The sequence below is a fragment of the Bombyx mori genome, chromosome 4 (assembly GCF_030269925.1).
Source record: "Bombyx mori chromosome 4, ASM3026992v2".
NCBI lineage: Eukaryota > Metazoa > Arthropoda > Insecta > Lepidoptera > Bombycidae > Bombyx > Bombyx mori.
This window is the reverse complement of record NC_085110.1, coordinates 16308613-16324464: the sequence shown is the minus strand read 5'-3', so window position 1 is coordinate 16324464 and position 15852 is coordinate 16308613. Positions and strand designations below refer to the sequence as shown.

Here is a 15852-nt window from a genome sequence, read left to right as displayed (position 1 = left end):
GCAGCTTTTAAGAAGCTAATGGTGACTGGCAAGGTGGACGGAAGAAGACCACGAGGTAGAGGCCCGACACGTTGGACTGACCAGATCCGTACTACCCTCGACAATCTACTACTACTACTCGATGCTCTACTCTCGGCGGCAGATAGCGGTAAATGGCGTAGAATGATCTGGAATAAACTCTTGTTGCGAGGAGGTGGTCACGACCCTCAGAATTGAGGAAACCGAAGCAAGTAGAAGACTACTGATTCATATTGTTGACTCGTTAGCTATTAGATGATCGATTTTTTTAAGTATTTCTTTCGGTTTTCTCTGTAGCAGCACAATGTTCGAATATCGACGAATACATGACCTTAGTCGTCAACGAAAATAATAAAGTATCCGAAATGTGGAGAATAATAAAAATACGTGATTAAAAAAGTTAATAACGAAACAAATCAATAGTTAAAAAACATTGTTTTTTCCTTTTTAACCCAACCATTATTAACAGCGGTTAACATAAACGACAGTTAGATAATGCTGAAAACAAAAGCTCAAAAAAAGCCGTTGAATTCCTTGCGCGCTCGGAGCAGGAATTCGAATTTCAAAAACAAATTCGTTACAACGCTAAAACAGCTAGTAACCGGTGCTAGACAACGTTGAGAGACAGACATACCTTAAATGTCCGGGGTGTTTTGTACCCTTTTGTACTAGGGGTAGCTTTGAAGTCGTCGTGGCCTAAAGGATAAGTCGCCTAAGGTGCATTCGTATCAAGCGACGCAACTGTGTAGGTGTTTGAATCCTGCAAGTAAGTACCAATCTGTCTAATGAAATACGGACTTAACAAAAGTTCACGATTGACTTCGACGGTGATGGAATAACATCGTGCAATAAAAATCCTCCTTGATAAGTGTCCAAATTTTCAAGTTAATCGTACGTTTCTGCCGTGAAGCAGTAATGCGTTTCGGTTTGAAGGGTGGGGCAGCCGTTGTAATCATACTGAGACCTTAGAACTTATATCTCAAGGTGGGAGGCGCATTTACGTTGTAGATGTCTATGGCTCCAGTAACCACTTAACACCAAGTGGGCTGTGAGCTCGTCCACCCACATAAGCAATAAATAAAAAAATGACACGCGAAGTCAAGTCTTGATCATAATATGTGACAGCTGTGGCTAAAATAGGCTGATACTCACTATAGGTTAGCACACATGCGATCACCAGTAAAAATAAATATTATTGAACAGTTAGAACCGTTGAAAAGGAATTTAAAGTTTGTTCCACACTAGTTATGTTATGTTAAAGCAAAATTAGCGAAACACAACAATGTTTTTCAAAACAAAACACACGATGTTTAGCTTGTGTAACACGTTCGAAGGTGCTCGGAATGAACACGGTGAAAGTTAGAATGGGAAGTCACAGCAATCTACATTCTTACACGGTCCAATGACGTCATCGGCTACTACCGTCCACATATATCAATTACGTATTTCCTGGTAGGTACGCGCCTACCTCTTCCTATTCAAAGGATGCGGGAGCCATTTCACTGTGGCAACGATAGTATTGATAAATTGACTTTAAGGGTCACTATGAATGACGGAGTTGAGTAGCCTTAGAAGAAGGACTCGGTCAAAAGCGTTACATAAATAATAATTACTGGTGGTAGGATCTCTTGTGAGTTCGCATGGATAGCTACCACCGCCCTGCCTATTCCTGCCGTGAAGCAGTAATGTGTTTCGGTTTTAAGGGTGGGGCAACCGTTGTAACTATACTGAGACCTTAGACCTTATATCTCAAGGTGGGTGGCGGCATTTACGTTGTAGATGTCTATGGGCTCCGGTGGCCGCTTAACATCAGTTGGGCCGTGAGCTCGTCCATCCATCTAAGCAATAAAAAATAAATAAATAAATATACTATTATAATAAAGGGTGGAAGGGTGGAAGTCAATATACCAATAAATAGACTAAAAATAAACCATGCGTTCACGCCTCGAAGGGAAAAGTAACACGTTTAAAAACATACCATGCGTATTAATTATCTGTACTAGAAACCGTTAAGAGAACTGCTTATTCGAAAAGTGATTTTTATATGTGAACATAAATAAATCTTATGAATTATGACATAGAACTGAATTTAGGAGAGTAATATGTATCTGGCCAATTTACAAAGAGATTTGTTTTCGTATTTATAAAGTACTAGCTGACCCGGCAGACTTCGTAGTGCCTCAATCGATAAATAAAAGACCTAGGCTTTTGTATAAAATAAACTTAAAACAAACAAAAGAAATCCGTCCGACGGGGGACACATCAAACGGATAACAAAATTGTTATTTTTATTTAATTCCGAACATTTTCATATTTATGTACCTTTTAAACCTTCTCTGGACTTCCACAAATAATTCAAGACTAAAATTAGCCTAAACGGTCTAGCCGTTCTCGAGTTTTAGCGAGACTAACGAACAGCAATTCATTTTTATATATAAAGTATTATTGTCGGTTCGTACAGCTCCTAGTATTAAATTACTCGAAGGGGTGTAGCGCTTGATAAAAACCATAAAAGACTGTTCGCATGCCATACATTGAGTCTGTGTCTCGGGACGGAGCGGGCTGGATGCTGGCCAACCTTTTTTTTAGGATTCCGTTCGCGTCCACACAATGGAATCTTTTGTATATTTTTGTTGTTGTAAACGTGACTTTGATGGGATACTTTATATAAGCACCATCATTCAGATCTAAATTTTTTTTGATAATATAAGTTACACATTATTATCATTTCAGGTATATCATCAGAACATACCCGGTCGATCTGAATAAACGCCAAAAGGTACATTGTGACACTTTAGACAACATTAATGTGCTATGTACTTAAATTGGATTCTAATTCGAAGTCACAAAACCACTATACTGTCACAACATTCACTGCAAAGTTTAGTAAAATTGTGGATCCAATATAATATAATATAAATATCTTACTAACAATCACGCCACGTTAACTGGTCCCGTGATAAGTTCGTAAAGAACTTGTGTTACAGGTACCAGATATCGGAAATAAATGTAAGATTTTTATTATACACATACATATATTTAATATACATCCATAACCCTGGAAAAGACACTTATATTTATCATACAAATATCTTCCCTTGGCGGGATTCGAACCCGCGACCCCCTAGTGTAGTGACCATGTCACTTACCACTACACCAGACGGACGTTAAAACGGACGTTATGAAAATAAGTTTAATTTTATTAAGGCTACGGAACTAAGTCTATTTTTGCAAGGTTCGTGCGCTGAAATGTTTTTAATATTCCCGGCACGACGACACGGAAACAACTAGTTTTATTGGTACATCTTGTAGCGGGCACGAGCGCTTGTTTATGTATGAGGGTATCGCACGTTTTTGTAAACGTTTCTAGCCTTTTTGGTGTAAAAATTGTTACGGTTTTAAACGCTTTAAAATTTCTGTTTTTATTAGGAAAATCTAAAAATTCTTTAACGAAAGTGAATTTTAAATGACAATAAATAAAGTTCGAGATTTAAATAGTAGGATTTTGTAGCACTTAAAATTATTAAAAGGCTTTTAATGTTATCTTAAGATTAAATGGGCAAACCAACTTACCGCCAGTTACGACCAGACCAGACCAGACAACGATGGTGCTTGTCCACCTTTAGACCCAGGTTGAAGTCTGGGTTGCATTGGGATAATAAATACCCAATTCTCCAGAATGAAACGCATTAATGATTTGGTACAGAAATTGACAGGACGGTATTATCAACCGATGAGACCACGCAAGAGAATCTGCACAAAAGCATTCTCCAGCTCCAATCTATTACGATGTTTTTAGTCGCTTGAACCATCAACACGTAGGCGAAAGACCGGCGATTCCCTCATGACCCACTAACCTAAAACATAAAGTTGTCGCAAAGTCCTAGCGGTTGCCATTGGTTGCTGAATTTTCTGATAACTAATTAACAAGAATTAATCACCAAGATCAATCAAATCAAATCAAGATTATTAGAAATTGTGGAAATTTTGATATTCCTAAAAATTAAATCGTCATCCTCTAAAAGTTTAGATGACTTCTAAAAGCTGTTTCGAAATTTGAATTTCGTTAACTATTCTTTCGTACTAAGAACTAACATGATTTAGATATCTTTTTATAGTTATTTAGTTTTTTGCAAAAAAAACAACTTTACATCATCAAAAATCGAATCAAATCAAAAACCATTTCGGTAAATCAGTTTCAATTGAACAGACTAAAATCATATTTCACGATATTTGGCACGATTCCATTCGTTTCGGTGACCGGCTCGAACAAGTAGACTTCGCGTACAAAATCGCGATTTATTATCTGCAAAATTTTATGTGCTAACCGCGATTCCTTTAGAATATTACTTTGAGGCCTCAGTGAGTATCGCGTGAGTTGCATTGCTGCATCGTATCAATGCAACAATGCAACTTTTAAACAAAACAACATGCTACCTGTTCACGAGCTTATGAAAAAACAACAAAATAATTCTAACAACAAAATTTTATAAGTAGATACTACAAGTAAGGTATATTTTATAGATTGTTGATAGCGTGGTATGGACACGTGATGCTTAGAGAGGAGATGCGTGTGACTAGGTAGGAAATGTTAGTGCAAGGGGAAGATGTCTACCGAAGAAGACATGGATGGGTTGTGTGAATGACGTTATGAGAGAAAGAGTGGGTGTTGAGATGATGTCTGATAGAGAAGAAGGGAAAAGAAAAACTCGCTGTGCCGACCCCACCTAGTAGGGAGTAAGGAAGGACAAAGAAGAAGAAGACTACACAAGTAAGGTATATTTATTACGAGAAAGACAGAACTATATAGTCTTTAGGAACTATTAAAGTCCAAAAACCATGAATAATAAATAGAACAGTAATCATTACTGAATTATCAACGGCCTGAGCTATTTTCACAGATGACTCGCAGTCCAGCTTCTAATGTCTGCTCCTAGTTTTCTCGGACCTCTTTGTCGCGTTTTTCTATTTGTCTTTATGGCACAGCAATTTTTGGGAGCTTTTACATTCGCCTATTTTTATAAATTTTACATTAATTTTATCTCACGAGAAAATCCTTAGGTAAATATTTGTCATGAGCAAAAACCATTCAGGATTATGGCGGTAATTCAGTTTTATCTGTGTCGCTAAAAATCGAATTTCTTTTATCTCGTAAAAACAGATACGGTGTATCATAGCTATAGGTGGAGTAGGTACATAGCTAATTGGAATATTGGAACAAAAATTAAGTGTTCAAAATGAAAATTTGGTAGATGAAAATCGTATATATTTACGAGTACCTTTAATCTGTCAATACAGAGAATTTTTTTTAATTATAATTTTTTTAAGGTTCTTTAAATTATTTAGTGTTGGGCACCGATGACCTACACAGCCATTAAGGGATAACATATAAATGTAAAATATCGTTAAAAGAAAAAATGATTCCAACTATGGTCGTCAATACCTCTAAACAATGCTAAGTATAATAAACAAATAAGCCCCTTTAAAAAAAAAAAAAAGTATAAGCCAATTCAAATAGCCTCAACAAGAGGAAACTGTGCACAATTTTATCTAATTACCATCGTGGATTCGCAGTAGGTTCCATGGAACTTTGTGAAATACTCGAATACGTAGACTAGCCACTGAACGTAGGCAAGGCTATCTGACAAGTTCCCAGTGATTTATAGTTGCATACTATAAATACTTGGAAATATTCCATTATATAGAACTTTATAATGAAGATCATTTTTCAATGCCTAAAAGGAGGAATACCACTGGCCAATTTGATGCTACCTACCTACATTAAGAATTTCGTTCTATCAGGTGTACACATCAATGAGGCATAGAGAGGAGATGCATGTGACTAGGAGATGAGATGTATGGAAATGGTAGTGCAAGGTAGAGGGGGAAGAGGTCGACCGAAGAAGACTTGGGCGGAGTGTGTGAAAGAGGAGTGAGTGTTGAGATGATGGCTGATAGAAGAGAACGGAATAGAAAAATTCGCTGGGCCGACCCCAACTAGTGGGATAAAGTGGAGACAAAGAAGAAGAAAGTTTACATTTCAATATTTATCCACCTTCAAACCAATGTCTAAGCCTCAACTCTAGAGGATAATGGCTGTCTCACACTAATGCCAATCTCAAACTAAGACTCACGAGTGTTTTGCGGCAGAAATAGACAAGCTGTCGTTGGTACCTATTTAGGTACCGTGGATAAGACACTATCACTCGGGTACCGGAGCTTAGAGCTCGCAGTATTTCCGGCAAAAACATTACTGGGCAAACGGTTTTAATCTTATGCCATATCAAATTTAAATTTCAACAGCTAAGACAATCGAATAAACAATTAAACTTCTGTTCTAACTCGCAAAGTTTGTAATCAAAATTGGAATCTAGGAAATTCGCGCAGCGGCCGCAGAACGTGGGCATCACTATCTACTAAGGTCTCGGTGATTTATAGTGACGTGCAACGTGAATTATCGATACTCAGTCGATTATTACGAGAAAGGTTCGCCGAGACATTTTGCTTGACATAACCGGAGATAATTCGATAAATTACGCCGCCGGACTTGGGGTATTTTTGGATGGAATACGGGAATTCTAATGGATATAGGTACGTGTGAGAGCTTAGTAATTTCAATGTGCATTTAATGTATTGTTTATTACCAATTTATTTTAGTATAATAAAAATAGATGATAAAAAGCCATTTTTGCATCATAAACTGGTGCGTTATTTTTTTAACTTTTGTCTTAAAAAGTCGTTGGTAAATAATCACATTCAAAAATATTCCCTTAATACCGATTTCACGATTGGCTGAAGTTGTATTGTTTTTATTACCTTCATAAAGAGACTATATACACCCATGTAATCTACCGGAATCCGCTGAAAGAAATTTGAACAGTTTTACAGCTAAAAATGACATCACTAGTAATATCTTTTAGTATATGCTTATGTAAGAGAAGCTTTGGAATAGTAATGTCAAAAATTTTAAACAGCCGTTGTGGAATTCACTCAGCTCGATGTGCGTGTAGTGTTTTTGCTCCGAACCTTTTCATTATACCGTCCCTTTTATGCTTAATATTCTTTATGCAAAAAAATACACACGCAAAATAACAAAAATACTAGCACGCGGAGTTTGTTTCGGCGGTTTTACTCAAGACTCCCTGTCGTTTTTCTTTTAGTCCTCACTTTAACATTCAATAAGCATACTTTAGTATTCACGAGTATTATTCCAAATTATTATTTCGCGGGTGGATAATTAAATTCGCATTTAAGACAGACCGTTACAGTCGTACGCGATCACGAAGACGTTCGGAAATAATTTTAAAAAGACGGGATTAAGCCGTACAATTATTATAGTTTTTATTAAGTATATTTTAGTCTGCGCTGGTGGGTACTATCACCCTGCCTATTTCCGCCGCGAAGCAGTAATACGTTTCGATTTGAAGGGTGGGGCAGCCGTCGTAACTATACTTGAGACCTTAGAACTTATATTTCAAGGTGAGTGGCGTTGTAGATGTCTATGGGCTTTTTTTTATTGCCCTTATAGGCAGACGAGCATATGGCCCACCTGATGGTGAGTGGTTACCGTCGCCCATGGACTTCAACAATGCCAGGGGCAGAGCCAAGCCGCTGCCTACCGCTTAATACTCTCCACAAGCCTCGTTTGAAGAAAGACATGTCATCATAGCGTTCGGGAAATACCGTGGAGGGGAGCTCATTCCATAGCCGGATGGTACGTGGCAAAAAAGACCTCTGGAAACGCACTGTGGATGAATCTTAATTTTTTTTTTTTATTAATCTATTTTTATCCAGTAACCACTTAAAACCAGGTGTGCTGTGAGCTCGTCCAGCCATATAAGCAATGAAACAAAACAAAAAGAAGTAAAACTAGCCTGATATATACAATTCATTTTCAAGTACTTTTTCTCCTGACAAATTCTAGATTTAATACTTCTTAGTGACGTGATCTTCAGTAGTTTATGATGTCTATCATTCTACACCCAGCCTGACGACAGGCAGCGATCACCTTGCACCATCACATAGCCCATTTACTGATTAGTTTGTTTTTACAAGCAATATTAGTCAAATAAAATGTGTACATTCAAAACAAGGCGACAACATTAATAGAGCCTTCACAACAAAACCGTATCGAGTCCACCCACACGTCCCTAATGAATTCTGAACAACAAACAAAACAATTGTAATTTATTCTGGCTATGAATTATTAATTTGTAGTTTAAAATAATTACCTCGCGAGGACGACGGGCGGTATCTTAATAAGTGTTAGAATTTATTTCCGTTCGAAGTGAAATTCATGTGAATTAGGCTGTTATCTGGACGATATTTTACGTTTCTGTTGAGTAATTAAGTGATTGAAATTCTACCTTCTTTTTTTTCCTACATAGCTGAGAGTCTTGAGAGGCTATATCAGCGTAACCTTAACTAGTAGGTGAGCTCACGGGGCTCAAACCTGACGACGTTGCGAACACGAACCCTAGCAAGGGCCGTGCTTCGCAGAATCTACCGCCGGATCCGAAACGCGACCCACTGAGAAGATCCGGCGAGAAACTCAGTGGGCTGTGTCTGAGGGTTAATTTACTCGTCGAGCCCTTCGTCGCAAGCGACGGCTTCGACGAGAACGATGACCGGTGCTTGAGGTGCCTAAAAGCACCGTTAGTGGATCGGGTGGATCCGAAATGACATGTTTGGGGCGACGTCGACTGCTTTCCATTCTGTCCGCAGGATCGGGAATGTAATTCTACCGGTCGCTATTCTGTTAAACAGAAAAAAGTTCAAAACTCTCTCTCTCTCTCTCTCTCTCAGTTCTCGTCTCACGCATAGCGCTTGGTCCAATAGTATTAGCATTTATTTATTAGTACGAGTAGTTAGCATAACATATTCTACGAGGCCTATCAAAAACTTCAGTTGTAATGAACAAAAAAAACCAGCAAAGCAAAGGTAAATTCATATATACTTAGGCTAATAATGCAAAGGTAAACCAGAATTAATCAATAGAAGTACATATGAATCCACCAATATTATAATCGGTCTCAATTCAAACTCTCGATTCGTATTCCTTTCGCTTTCATTAACTGAGCTAAAGAAAAAATAGGAAGAAAAATAAATGTATATTTTCGCAACAATAAAACAAGCTCAGTGAGTAAAGAATCGTACCCAAAAAACACATTACGAATCCATTCTAACGATTCAATAGATCAATAAACCGGGACACGACCAAAGAGTATGCAAAAGGGAGGGGAAAAATCGGGAAATTCTCGTAAAGTGAAGTGGGCCGCTGAAATATCTTCGATTCGGCAACGCACTTTGATTCGGTCTCGCGATATCAGATCGGGAACCCTCTCACCTGGCGTGACAATTTTAATAAAATAATATTTTCCTTAAGATGTTACTGCCGTTTATTAAAGTAAGGGTTCGAACCGCGAGATTTTTTTTTATCGCAAATTATGGGGAGTGAAATTGAGTGGCCACAAATAAATTGTTTCCCGAAAAGTTATTTTTTTTGTGTGTGTTTAAAATGTAGGGATTAATATCTCGTGTACTCAATACATTTTTTTATTTATAGCTTAGATGGGTGGACGAGCTCACAGCCCACCTGATGTTAAGTGGTAACTGGAGCCCATAGACACCACCTTGAGATATAAGTTCGAAGGTCTCAGTATAGTTACAACAGCTGCCCCACCCTTCAAACCGAAACGCATTACTGCTTCACGGTAGAAATAGGCAGGGCGGTGGTACCTACCCGTGCGGACTCACAAGAGATCCTACCACCAGTAAAGATTATGATCAATCAAAGAACGTAAGAAGAGATTTTTGTTTCCATTGTAGACAGACGACAATACCGCTTAGACTGTGGTGATTGGCCATTATCGCCCATGGACATCAGCAACGCCTAAAGAACAAAAAAAAGGTATTCCCTACATTTTATATAAATGTTATATTTGCAAGTTTAATAATGGATCTAATTAATTTAATATTAAGTTTAATGATGCATTGTGAGTGAAAATGACAACTATTATTATTTGTGGTAAATTCTATACAATTTTGTCTTTTAAATAAAGAACAAAAGTGGACAAAAGTAGGTAAAAATAATACTTAAATCTCGATAATAAGAAAAAGAAGTCTATGCGGTGAGTTCAGACGTGTGATATAGAGATAGAATTTGAACATGAATATTCTGTGAACCAAAAAACACAAACCAAACAGTAATACCACATAAAAGCGTTTTGTAGGAATTTAACAGAAAAATTTCAAAGCTTCTTTATTAAAAACAAACCAATTATTATTATTAAACCAATTATTATTAACCAATCGTTCCTCCCTTTTACAAACAAAGTATTCCATCAAATCGTTTTTTTAGTAGAGAAATCTCACATATGAGTCGTCTATTATCAAAGGTGGCAATCTGTGCATTTGGACAAATTTTTTTTATTGATATGTCAATACAGATTGATTTGAATATAATCGTCTCCTTCAAAGAATACGGTTCAAAACCTACATTAAATAAAGGTTAATAGTTAACCTGTTATTTATCTAAGATGTTGTTCCGAAGAGTTTTGTGACTGCCAATGGAATACAAAGTCAATAATTCGTTTTTCTGATTTACCAATAATTTTCCAAAAGTCACATTGCCGGCTTTGATAATAGTCGACTCATATATAGAATCACAAAAGAATACAGGAATAAGCATGTGAAACTATCCAATCTATTCTTTTAGTTGGCCGTGATATAGAGATAGAATTTGAAAATTAATATTCTGTGAATTAAAAAAACACAAACTAAACAGTAATACCACATAATAACGTTTTGTAGGATTTTAACAGAAACATTTCAAGGCATCTTTATTAAACAACAAAATATTACTATCAAGAACCAATCGCACCTCCCGTTTACAAACAAACTATTCCATCAAATCGTTTTATAGAGGAGAAATCTCATTGAAAAATACAATACAAAAAAGAATACAGGAATAAGCATGTGAAATATCCAATCTATTATTTTAGTTGGCCGTTTCAGATACTGCTTTTTTCCGGAATTTTTAATTTGCGCTCCGATACGCTGCCCAATATCCGGTGCTGAGCAGCCGTGTGTATCTCAAAACAAACTCGCAGTGTTTTAATAAAAGAATCACGTGTCCGTTCACGGGCGCACCCAATGCTGCTTCCTTAGTGCAGTTGATTAAAACTGCTTTTTATTTGTTTCAATTTAAAAAAAATTCTCTGCATATTTAATAACTCTTCTACTGAGCTGTAACTGTTCTTCTAAAATATCTACCTTCACATGTTGTGGTATATTAATCTAAAGTATTAACGGTAGGTAGCGGCTTGACTCTGCCCACGGCATTGCCGAAGTCCATAGGCGACGCTAATCACTCACCTACAGGTGAATAAAAAAAAGTATTTAAAAAAAATGAATTGTCTTGTCGAGATTTTTTTTATCGGGGACGCAATCATCATAGATAATAACACTTAAATATACAATCTATTGCTGCAATCAACTCTAACAATGAACCTAAAACTAAAAACCTTACAAAAATAAATAATAACAATAATAATTAATATTTCATGTGTACAAGTTTAGCAGGCAGAATGATAAGTGATAAAGATAATCCGTGCGCTGAAAATATTTTTTTGCATTAACATAATATACAGTGTATAATGGCGTACGCATCAATTATTAATCTTGTTAGCTCGAGAGATCTGGAACAAGTCGATCAGCAAAGCCAATTTTTATTATGAAGTGCCTACTTAGCGTATCCGAAGGTGAAAAACAAGTTGTATGCTATTTGTGAATAAAATTCGTAGATAGTGTCAAATGTTTTTCTTTTGAATACAATAATGTGATAAGCTGATAACGATATATAATTTTTATTTTATTTTATTGCTTAGATGGGTGGACGAACTCACAGCCCACCTGGTGTTAAGTGGTTACTGGAGCCTATAGACATCTACAACGTAAATCCGCCACCCATCTTGAGATATAAGTTCTAAGGTCTCGGTATAGTTACAACTGCTGCCCCACCCTTGAAACCGAAACGCATTACTGCTTCACGGCAGAAATAGGCGGGGTGGTGATACCTACCCGTGCGGAATCACAAGCGGTCCTACCACTAGTAATTACGCAAATTGTAATTTTGCGGGTTTGATTTTTCGAACACTGGTGCATCGCTAGAGACGAATGCACCGGACGTCTTATGCTTTAGGCCACGACAACTTCATGCCATTTTTGTTATTAATTGATAATAAATTAAAAAAAAACTGGGAACATATCGCGCACAGGCATCCAAACCCAAATTAGGATTCCCAGTATTATAGGTACAAGAGACAATCAAATGGCATGAACCAAATAATTTTCACTCACCAAGTATTAACCGCGATTAGTTTACTTTTACTTTGCGTAAAATGTATAAGTGAATATGACACCTTGCACATAGAAAAATGCCCTACATACGTACCAAAGTGTGACTATATGACTAGCAATACAAAAACAATAATCACACTCAAAGTCCGACGTCCAAAGAATGCTATGCGAGGGAAGACGTCAAATCATTTGAAATGAAAATTGCGTGTACTGACGTAGTATTACCCTGGATGTCTGGCGCAGACGAAACCTGTCAAATTCGTTATGCATTCAGCGGGCTGTCACGAGCGCCGCCGCGCTCCATACCGACCGACGACATGCAAGTTTCATAACACTGCATTCTGTGTCCAATGTTGTTGAGTAAATTAAAATTATACGTTTTATTTTTATTTATTTTTATTGCTTAGATAGGTGGACGAGCTTGCAGTCCACCTGGTGTTAAGTGGTTACTGGAGCTCATAGACATAATGTAAAAGCGCCACCCACCTTGATATATAAGTTCAAAAGTCTCAAGTATAGTTACAACGGCTGCCCCACGCTTCAAACCGAAACGCATTACTGCTTCACGGCAGAAATAGGCAGGGCGGTGGTACCTACCCGTGCGGACTCACAAGAGAGTCCTACCACCAGTAAAAACTAGAACGCTAGAACGTAGATCTAATAATCCATTTTCGTCACAAAAAGAAACGCTTTCTTAACTTTACCCAGTTTATCATCCATGCAACTAATATTATTATAGAAAGAGATAGAAAATAACAGCTCTTAATAAAAATTTACAATAGCAAAACCACATGTCCTCTATCTCTATGATCTCACGTCCCCAAAACGAAATGGACGATTCATGCAACAACGCCACCATAATAAAGAGATGAGTCACTATTGCATAATCTATTTTCGCGCAGGCTACGCTGCGTCAAGTTTGTCGTCCAGTAATAACCCGGGCTTGCTCGTAAATCAAAACGCGAGTAGTGTTCGGTGTCGAGACAGCCTGTTAGCGCTCTGCTGAAATAGGGATGAAGAAAGATAGAATATTTAATGCAAGCCTCTCAATCTTTGTGAATCTGCTGTAAATAAGACCGAGAGAGTAAACGCCGTTGACTGCTTTAGTTAGCGTTTTTCTTTAACAAAATTACTGGAGCTCTTTACTACTATGCTATAGCAAATCCTTCTGTCTTTTGCTAGTCAATAAATAGTAAATTACTTTTCAATGACAAAAAAAATACGTCTTGAACTTTTAACTATTAAACTTTTTCACGTTAACAGCCAGCCCTGAAGTTGACAGCCCAGAAATCTTAGCGTACGAAAATGCAGATATATCCGGCGTACGTCAATGGCATTAGTATGGCCCGCATGTGTATTTATAGCCGGATCTCCAATCCGATCTAATCCGGAACGAACCGGATCGAGCTGAAACGCACTGGTTGACGTACCAATGCGACGGAATCGATTCGTATCGCGTATATTTTATTCGAGGCTGTAATTTAAAATGGTCTTAAAATTTCATCAAACAATGCTTAAGCCAGATATATTTGAATGATTTGAATATATCTTTATTGTATTATACATACATTCGAGTAATAACAGTGAAACGTACAGTGAAAGATTAAATTTAATTAATTTAAATGCAACCAATGGTTTTTTTTGACGTGACAACGTCTTATAATTCGATGGAGCCGCACGCACGAAAAAACATGACTAATGCGGCGTTACCTGGCTCTGAGGCGTTCCATTTAAGGCTTGAAGTGCAAGCGAGAGCGCGCAACAAGCGACAAAGAGGCACAATTGGCCTCCGCGTTCGGCAGCGTTCGACATCTGTCTCTCTCCTACTTGAATGAGCGATGCATCCGCGTGGACAGCTGCTATACTACAATAATACATTTACATGTTTTCGTCAAGTATGAAGTTCAGTGAAAAGTGAATGTGGTGTCATTTGTTTATAGCAACGATAATTGCGGCGATAAAGGTAATGATTCTTTCGATATGAAATATATGTTCAGTGATATATTCTCGAATATTCGTGCTTTCATCTTTTCTTTCAAAATTTTCTTTTGAAAAATGAAACCATTCCATCAGTATTTTCTTATGACGTTGTCACGTTTGGAGAGATATAAGACATTGGGAAGATCTTCCACCGAGCGAGTGATATTTGCTCGGTAGACCGACGGCCCGAATGTTGTTGTTCGGAACTTTTATATGTATATGCGCTTTATCTTGAAAATGTCGTAAGTGAGATTCAGGCATCTGTCAATTATCTTGCGTTGTATGATGGCTAGCGTTGCGCCACATCACGTTCAACTATCGTCAGTAAACCGACTTTATACACAACCGATTTTTTTCTGAATCACGTCACTACTTTAGACGTAATTCACGACATTGAGCAAAAAAATGTGAAATTAAAATATTTCTTACTAAAGTCGAATTACTTTCTTGTAAACAAACGGTCTACCAAGTCCACAGTGATTCAGTGATGCAGCAATAGTCGGAGCCACATCCCAATACATTACTAGCGTATTGACATTCGACAAATACATTCCAGTTCGATTTATTTACCAAATCTCGACAGCATATAAGGTCCAATCTACTTTTTACGAAAATCATTTATTAGGTAGGGCAATGGAATTATTTTCTCTTATCTTTGGACTCTATCTGTTGGATCTTTAATACAATCTGTAATTCAATTATGTAAAATCCTACCCTTAAGATGGTTGTATAGATATCTTAAGTACATTAAGCATTCAAATATCAAATTTAAGAATCGCAATATTAATACCAGAAAAATTCAAATAAATGAACTATATTTAAGATAACGAAATTATTAAGTATATTTTAAGATCCAGAACTAACTTTTGTGCGAATCTCAAAATTTCAACTTCGCGTTTAGGAAAATCTGCGTCATCCGCATAATCAGAAACACGGAAGGATTAAACAACCATTTAATTCAGGAAATTTCCCACTTTTTGATCATAAATGATCCAAATTAAACTAAATAATAATCACTGGTGCAATTGTCGAGACCTTGTATGTGTGGCTTCATAGTTGTTGATTCTGATGCAATCCAATCTTTCCGTTGAATCCAATTCATTTTACAGGATAGTACAGCCTTCATAGAAGAGACATGAATCTTAAGCCTAATGTCTTGGTATGGTATCGGTGAACGATAACCACGTAGCGCCAGGAAAACCATGCTTTCAAGGCGCAAAGCCCCTTATCATCACGCACGTATAAATGCGCGCAAAATAACAACAGATTACCTGTAAACGCTTATTTCAATTCTCAACTCTTGTGCTTAAACGAAAAGAGCCAAGTTATTATCCAGCTCATTTCCGTTGTCTGACTTCGAAAGTCCTGTCGAACCTTTAGACAGCGGCATCCCTCACAAAGATGCTGCGGCCATTAGTCGGTCGTTTCCGGCTTTCCCGCCCGCCTTTGTTCATCTCCAATTAGAGCTAAGTTAGCACCTACCTTAAACCGACT

At 37.3% G+C, this 15852-nt stretch overlaps 1 protein-coding gene across 7 annotated transcripts in view; it reads left to right on the top strand.

Annotated features, from left to right (window-relative positions):
• Positions 1-15852, top strand: part of LOC110386053 (leucine-rich repeat-containing G-protein coupled receptor 5) — a 328609-nt gene that overhangs the window by 165872 nt on the left and 146885 nt on the right. For 3 of the 7 annotated variants that reach the window (XM_062668386.1, XM_038021807.2, XM_038021808.2), the window contains one exon: positions 2752-2797. The exons of 3 other annotated variants lie outside the window; for them this stretch is intronic. The gene's annotated coding sequence lies outside the window, so the exon portion shown is untranslated. Of the gene's footprint in view, positions 1-2751; positions 2798-9868; positions 9929-15852 lie in introns of those variants that run through there. One more of the 7 variants, XM_062668387.1, reaches the window with a different exon arrangement.